Here is a 7,314-nt window from a genome sequence, read left to right as displayed (position 1 = left end):
AAAATATATCAAAAGCAACCGTCTGTTTCGGAGAAGCTTCAATCGCTTTAATATTATTGTATTATGCTGCGATTCGCTTATTATCTCTTATTAAAATCCTTTTTAAATATAGAATATTAGATAAAAAACTAGGCTTCATTCGGGTAAAATGTATACTGCACGAAATTATTATTTGAACACACTTTATGAACGCACCCGTAAAAGTCAAACATGGCCTGTAAAACTGTCAAGTCATTGAAATTCGTGGAGTTAATACCGAAATATCTCGATTATATGAATTTTGCAAAATGTAATCGATTGAATTTTTTTTTATGGTATAGGTTGGCGGACGATCATATGGGCAACCTCAAGGTAAGTGGTCACCATCGCCCATAGACAATGACGCTGTAAGAAATATTAACTATTCCTTACATTGGCAATGTGCCACTAACCTTGGGAACTAAGATGTTATGTCCCTTGTGCCTGTAGTTACAATGGCTCACTCACCCTTAAAAAAATAACACTTTTTAACGATTATTGTAGATAGATTTCGATCGGGTGAATCCTAGGACCTGCGCGAAATTATTTTATAGAATATTAAATGCACATCGTGAATTTCTTGCTCCTGTATATAATTCAAGTGGTAGTGCCACACTGCATACCTCTCGGTTGCAGTCGAATGGGCCGGCACGCCCGGGGAAGTACCACTCTCTCACTTAAAATCGGCGTGAAGTGGTAGCTATGCTACCGCGTTTCGCCCGGTAAGTGAGAGTTCCGGAGGCCCGATCCCTCTCCCCCCAAAACATGGTTGTGCAGAATTTGGTGACATTACCCCAGGAGGGTACCATCAGCGACTGCGATGGAGAATCCCTCTCTGGGCATCCATGCTCAGGACGTACACCGCCTGAGCAGGGATGCCCAGGCTGCCCTCCGAATTCTGGGGGGGGCAATTTTGCGCTCGCCACTGTTCGGGGCAAGCGGAGCAGGCATCATAAGGCAACCCCTACCACACTCGCTGTGGACTTCTGCAACATAAGGGGACTCAACTCCAACTTGAATGCCGTTCACTTTCACCTTGAGACGGCGAAGCCGGCCTTGCTCTTTCTTACCGAGACCCAGATATCTTCTCCTGCCGATACGTCTTTTCTCTCTTACCCCGGGTACAAATTGGAGCATACTTTTGTGCCACGAGCTGGGGTGTGCGTTTACGTCAGAGATGATATCTGCTCTCGACGCCTCGGCAGCCTTGAAGGGCAGGACCTATCAATTATCTGGCTGCGCGTAGACTGCGACGATCATCCGCGAATCTACGCGTGCCTTTATAGGTCCCATAGCGGTAATGCCGAAACTGACCGACTGGTTGAGCACGTCCAATTGGCTACAGATTCCGTGCTGCAGCAGACTCCATCCGCAGAGATCATTATTCTGGGCGATTTCAATGCTCATCATACAGAGTGGCTTGGATCACGCACCACTGATCATGCGGGTAGATCTGTTCTCGACTTCGCTTTGGCTTATGATTTGACACAACTGGTCACCTCGCCAACGCGAATACCGGACGTGGAGGATCATACACCTTCCCTGTTGGACCTTCTGCTGACTTCGCATCCGGACGGCTATAAGATTGTCGTCGATCCCCCTCTGGGCTCGTCGGACCACTGTCTCGTTCGGAGTACAGTGCCAGTTACACGATACTCACGACCTCGTTTCGCGGGCTGTCGTCGCGTGTGGCACTACAAGTCAGCAGATTGGGATGGGATGCGGTCCTTCTTTGCATCTTACCCATGGGGGCGAGTTTGTTTCTCGATGGATGATCCGAGCGTTGTTGCTGACTCTGTCGCCGATGTGGTGCTTCAGGGTATGGAACTATTCATTCCATATTCTGCGGTGCCCATTGGTGGCAAGTCCCAGCCCTGGTTTGGTCGCCTCTGTAAGACGGCTTCACGCCGAAAATGGGAACGCTACCAAGACTGGGCTAACGCATCGGCGTCTCGTGATACAAACACCAGCACATTCAGAAAGGAATATAACTCTGCCTCCAGGTCCTTCAAAAACGTGATAGCTGAGGCGAAGTCGAAGTACATTGGCAGAATTGGCGAGAGACTGGTGCGCTTCCCATCAGGAACACGTGCGTTCTGGTCTCTCGCTAAGGCTGTCCTAGGGAATTTCTGTCAGCCTTCTTTTCCATCTTTGCACAGGGACGGTGAGTCATTGGCCCATACCGCGAAGGAGAAGGCCGATCTTTTAGGGTCTCTCTTCGCGTCGAACTCGACTCTGGATGACCAAGGAAAGTCACCTCCATCAATCCCGCGATGTGATACGACGATGCCGGAGGTTAAATTTCGGCAAAGTGCAGTTCGGAAAGCACTTCTTTCCTTGGACATTCACAAGTCGAGTGGACCCGATGGCATCCCTCCAATCGTGCTACGGACATGTGCTCCCGAGTTGGCACCGGTCTTAACGCGTCTTTTCCGGCAATCCTACGCATTAGGCGTCGTCCCGAACTCCTGGAAGACTGCTTTGGTGCATCCGATCCCTAAAAAAGGCAACCGCTCAGATCCGTCCAATTATAGGCCTATAGCCATCACCTCCTTGCTCTCCAAGATAATGGAGTCCCTTATTAACTGCCAGCTCCTGCGGTACCTAGAGGAGAATCAGCTGATTAGTGACCGCCAGTACGGTTTCCGTCGGGGTCGCTCAGCCGGTGATCTTCTAGTTTACCTTACTCACAGGTGGGCTGAAGCAGTTGAGAGCAAGGGGGAGGCATTAGCAGCCAGCTTGGACATAGCGAAGGCCTTCGATCGTGTATGGCACAAAGCGCTTCTTTCGAAGCTTCCTTCTTATGGGCTTCCCGGGAAATTATGCAATTGGATTACCAGCTTTTTGGCAGATCGGAGCATCAAGGTCGTTGTCGACGGTGCATGCTCTGACTTAAAATTCGTCAATGCTGGTGTTCCACAAGGCTGCGTTCTATCACCCACTCTGTTTCTTCTGCATATCAATGATTTGTTGCAAATCGGGAACATTCATTGCTATGCAGACGACAGTACCGTTGACACCTTATACACCGGCCGCGCTAATATTTCTCGGGAAAACGTCGAAGAAAACCGGAACAAACTTGTGTCTGAAATCGAGTCTTCGTTAAACGAAGTCTCGAACTGGGGCCGGCTAAATTTAGTCCATTTCAACCCCAAAAAGACGCAAGTTTGCGCGTTAACCGCTAAAAAAACACCATTTGTCGTATCTCCACGATTTGAGAACATCCCGATAGCCGCTACAGGTAGTATCGGAATACTTGGCGTTGATATTTCGAGCCTCGTTCAGTTCCGCGGTCAATTGGAAGGCAAAGCCAAATTGGCTTCAAAGAAGCTCGGTGTGCTCAGCAAGGCGAGACAGTACTTCACGTCGGCCCATCGCCTAAAACTTTACAAGGCGCAAATTCGGCCTCACATGGAGTACTGCGCTCACCTCTGGGCGGGTGCTCCCCAGTACCAGCTCCTTCCATTTGACCGCATCCAACGTAGAGCGGCTCGGGTTATCGACGATCAAGCCCTTTCCGATCTCCTTGATCCTTTGGCTTTGCGTAGAGATGTTGGATCACTCTGCATCTTCTACCGAATTTTTCACGGGGAATGTTCCGAGGAATTGTTCGGATTAATCCCGGCTGCTGAATTTCACCTTCGGACATCTCGTCAAAATTCTAAGTTTCACCCGCACCATCTTGATGTCCGAAAATCCACAACAGCGCGATTTCTTAGACATTTTCTGCCTCGCACAACCACTCTGTGGAACCAGCTGTCGCCGGCGGTTTTTCCGAACCGATACGACATGGGAACCTTCAAGAAAAGAGCCTATTCCTTTCTCAAAGGCCGGCAACGCACCTGCAAGCCCCCTGGTGTTGCAGATGTCCATGGGCGGTGGTAGTCACTTTCCATCAGGTGAGCCTCCTGCTCGTTTGCCACCTATTCCATAAAAAAAAAAAAAAAAAAAATAATTAATGATATATCTTAAGAAAAAAATTCTAATTTTAGTTTCATATAAGTTACACTCAATATATATTTTCCTAATATTGTCTGTTTTATTCTTATTTCTATCTCTCTTTGTTATCTCTCTAATCAATTGTCCTTGACATGAGGCACGTATGAGGTTCAAAGTATTGTGTTCATTATGTAAAGATTTTCCATAATTCGTTTACCTACTGAGGTATAAAACATAATTTTGATTACGTGACGCATTCAACGATCCGAGTAATAGCGCATAAGATGTACCAACGTAATTCTGATGCTGTAACTTACAATATTAAGACAAAGATTTTGCCAAAACCTTATTACTCGAGCTATCAAGATAAACGTAAGAAGATATCGCCTCTTATATTATCTGATGACCTACCAAAATTGACTGGCTAATATTTCACGGTCTTAATATTGGCGACACGCCTTAAAAATTATAAGTTATTATCTTACTAATAACAATTATTACAATGTAACTGGAACGTTACCATTTTCTTACTATTAAACCAAGAGTAAAGTTGTTTTTGAGTAAAATATAGATATTATGAATGTAATTGATTGTAATATAATATAAATTTTCATCCATCTCATCCATGTGATGAAGGGCCAAAGATCGGGCCCAGTAGCGCGCGTCTTGTGAGAGGCTTACATCTAGCAGTGGAATAAAACAGATCTGACCTGATGATCATGATGAGAAATTTTTACATTTGTAAATAATGCAGGCATAGTTAAAGGGAACCTCGCGGTCGGAAAACATCCACCGCAAATCTAACTAAATTATATATGCTATAGGCATTACAGAGTCGGGATGACCCAGTGGTTAGAACGCGTGCATCTTAACCGATGATTGCGGGTTCAAACCCAGGCAAGCACCGCTGTTTCATGTGCTTAATTTGTCTTTATAATTCATCTCGTGCTCTGCGGTGAAGGAAAACATCGTGAGGAAACCTGCATGTGACAAATTTCATAGAAATTCTGCCACATGTGTATTCCACCAACCCGCATTGGAACAGCGTGGTGGAATATGTTCCAAACCTTCTCCTCAAAGGGAGAGGAGACCTTTAGCCCAGCAGTGGGAATTTACAGGCTGTTGTTGTATAGGCATTACAAAAGTATACTAAAATGACAATCAATAGGAAGAGCTATCATGATATCTGAAGAGAGAATATCAATCAGTACTCGACGACTGCGAAGCGAAAATAATAAAGCAACAAGTGGAGAAAAAATTACCAAATTAAAATACCCTTTTAATTGATACAATTAATATGTAAAAGTTAAATTATTGAATAACTTAACATTATTTCAAAATTAACGTTTACCTAGGAGTAGGTGAAAACCCGTCTGGGCTAGTCGCTACCCACTCAATTTTATTCTTCCATCCAGCATTGATGTTTTAACTTGCGGTTCAAGATAGATTGGACAAACAATTACTGAGCCTACTACTCTTATGAGAGAATATACATGTTATAGGAGTGACGTCACCAATTTTATCGGCCAATTTCTCAATATGAATGGATATACGTGTAGTAAATTCAGTACGCCCCGGTATTAAAGTGATCCTTTTGAACGCGTTGAAGGAATGAGTTTCTAGTATCGCTCAGTCCTGAAGCCATAGCGAGAAGGTGCTTGAACCCCTGTATTGACTCAAGTGCGAGGTTTCTGTCTGCTACTTGTTTGAGACGGCTATAAGCCTTTGATGTCGACGAGGCCCCCGCATTGACATAGCTGCTGTGTCCCATGCTCCGATTCGATGGAAAAAGTTCTTATTTAAATGATTTATACTATGAATATTCATATTTTTTTATTGAATTAGAAATATTTATTTGAAATATAAACAACACGAGTCGTCAAACTATGTATATATTTACAATTATGTCTATAGAATTATACAAGCATAATATAAAATAATTAATTCTATAAAGTTCTTTTTAAGTTTTATAAAACATTGTTGTTCTCTAAGTTGTTATAAGTTTTGTAATATTTTTTTAAATATGATTATTGATTAAGTTATGAAAACTTTACTGGCATAATGTTTGACAAAGAAAATAGTTCCTATTTCAAATAATTTTCATAAAAATAAATGACATGAAGTCTATAAATTGTTAATCAACTATTTCAATTGTATATGTACGTGACTAAAGAAACTACAATTAAACAAAAAGACACATCCGAATCATTTTGTTTCCAAGAATAATTTATATTTTCTTTATTACATAAAAAAGTATGTTTTTGCTTTTTATTAAACGATGATAGAAACCGTCATGAAAACTTTTCAATTTAATAAACATATTTACGTATACATATAATAATTTCACATATGCTGATTCACGAACTTTTTAGACAACTTAGTAAAATAATAAAAACTAAACGTGTAAGTGATATTAATACAATCGAAAGCACTAACATAATAACATTTACATCATCCAAAATCAGGACAAAATTTACACAATCGACGATGATAAAAAATCGATTCATTGCGATCTTTACGAATCGATGCGAATAAATCAATTGCAAACAGAATCGAACTAAATAAACGAAAGATTAAATTAGACCACTTATGTAATAGCCTCGGTCAATAACATCCTTAAGAGCACGTTTTGGTTGCATAATAGCTACTACCAACGATACATCACTTTCTCTTCATAGATATTGCTTAGATTTTATTTGGGTTGGCGTTCAAATCACGTTGCGTTGTTTATGTATTCTCGTAGTAGACGTCTTAACAAATGTCTAGCCTATAAAGGTTACTCATAAATAAACAATTTCTCAACGTCGATGATGTCTACGATATATGTAACTGTTGCTGACACTCAACAGACACACTGTTTGATACCCTCAGTAAAATGAACTGTCAATACAATATACGCGTTATATAAAATCCCGTTCTTATATCTACCTTATCAAATTTACTTACAAATTATATGGTCAACAATTATATGGTTACAAATTATATCCTATTTTGTAATAATATTCCTTTTAATTTTAAATTTAGAACTAAAGTTTTGCTTTAAGATTATTTGTGATTAATATTAAGTTACGTTCTTGTTTCAGCTTTGCCCTAAAGGATCGAGGGAAAAGGATGGCACTATGCACACCTTCATAACCGTCATATCCAACCAGTTGTACTCTACTAGATGCTACTCATTTAAAGTGTGTAGTAGGCACTTTGAGAGTCCCATATACCAAACTTTGTAAGAAAGCGTTAGATAAAATTCTGCTACTTGCTTATCTACCAACTAACATTAGAACAACTTAATAGAGAATGTTTAAGAGAAGAGGGATCTTTACTCAGCAAGACTTTATTTTTTCTTGATAAGTTACTGTG

This window comes from Vanessa cardui, chromosome 1, assembly GCF_905220365.1.
Source record: "Vanessa cardui chromosome 1, ilVanCard2.1, whole genome shotgun sequence".
NCBI lineage: Eukaryota > Metazoa > Arthropoda > Insecta > Lepidoptera > Nymphalidae > Vanessa > Vanessa cardui.
This window is presented reverse-complemented; position numbering follows the sequence as displayed.